Consider the following 1,795-nt stretch of genomic DNA (forward strand, 5'->3'; position numbering starts at 1 on the left):
CCAAAAGAATAAGTCAATGGCACCTCCGAAGCAATGGAGTGCTCTCAATCAGCTAATAGCTCCTACGAATCTGGATCACCTCCCTGTCTACCTGTGGGCATGAACACAGCGTCCAAAGAAAACGGACGTCAGTACGAACATTGTACTGAGTATGTAAGGCATCAACAATAATAATATATCAATGAAATGAGGAGGCATCAAATGAGGAGCAATCTGTAACTGACTGTGAATTATAAAGGAAGTAATGCATGCTGGCTTACTTTCATAATCATCATCATATCACGTATGCATATATGTATAAACTGCCCGACCATATAGGTACGGTGTGATAATCATTAGCATTAGCCTGCGTCCAGGCCTCCCGCGACTGGGGTACCATCTCACGCCGCCCACTAGTGGTGTCTGCCCATGCCATCTGGACATGGTGTATACGCTGCCCGCCTTAGCGGTGTCTGCTCGGCCATATAGGCGCGGTGTAATATCATAATCATATGCTCATCATAATATGATCATCATTTATGTACTCATCATAATATACTCATCGTAATGTATGCATGGAAACTCAAGAACAACTATAATTTATCGGGGTGACGTAAGGTCGTGAACCCCCGATTCCATTATGGAGCATTCATAAACATTCTGCCTCACCTTGAAGGAATTAGCATAAGATGAGTGTATATAATGATCAACATCACTGGATTATAGATGGCATCATTAGCTTTATAGGAACATCATATCATAGACTCTAGAGTATTTAGACTCAAGCTCATCATCATCATTATCGTACTCATAGTGTATCTCTATTCTCATATGGCTATTCATGAACATAGGCTCTTAGTTTTCTTGAAGATAGGAGGTTCATGAAGAAGGAGGAAATTCATGCCATAAGATTCATGCCTTGGAAAGAAATGACTAACCTCACATACCTTTGTCGTTTAACTAATCTATCGCTTGCTCGTTCTCCTTTAATGCACACGTTCTACCTTCAAGAGAATTCGTATCGACATTAGCTAAACAATTATAAGAACGTGCTTACTAAAGATAGAGAAAATTGGGCAGCATTTCCTTTGTTTATATGACTTTCTCCATATTGTATATCAACTCCCAAACATTCATAACAACAATCACAATATCATAAACAACAACAACCATTCATTTGCATTATCCGCATTTCACAATTTCACTTCAAATTCTCCATAGTCATGGTCATAGTTCACTATAGAGTTCTTTCATATATATTACTCATTCCATGTTCTAAATGTCATTCATAACACATTCTTAATCACAACATATCAATATCCACAATTCAATCCAAGCTTTTATTCAAAAATGACACTATTGCCATATTTATGACCCATTTCCTATTTCCTTCTACAATCCAAGTGTTTCAACTTATCAATACCTCAAACATCATGAAAATACCATGAAACTTACCTTAGATAGTGTAGGAACAAGCCTTGAGTGGCAATACTCTTCTTGCACCAAAACCCTAGTTCACTTCTCTTGGGATTTCTTGGCTTGGATGACTTTAATGTGTTTCTTACTCTTGATCTTTGTTGGTTTGATGAAGTTGATCATCAATTTCCTTTGGTTTCTTGTGGGTGAAGTGTGGAAAAGGTTCTAGAGAATTCTTGAGTTGTGGAGTGGAAATGAAATGAATTAAAATGAACTTGGGTCCTTTACATCAACGTTTAAGTTCTGTCTCGACCAGAACATACGGACCAACATACGGTCCGTATATTTTATACTGACCGTATGTTTGGTCCAGTGAAGTGTACCATTCTGGGTTGAACTT

Source organism: Lycium ferocissimum, unplaced genomic scaffold (genome assembly GCF_029784015.1).
Source record: "Lycium ferocissimum isolate CSIRO_LF1 unplaced genomic scaffold, AGI_CSIRO_Lferr_CH_V1 ctg1953, whole genome shotgun sequence".
Classification (NCBI taxonomy): Eukaryota; Viridiplantae; Streptophyta; class Magnoliopsida; order Solanales; family Solanaceae; genus Lycium; species Lycium ferocissimum.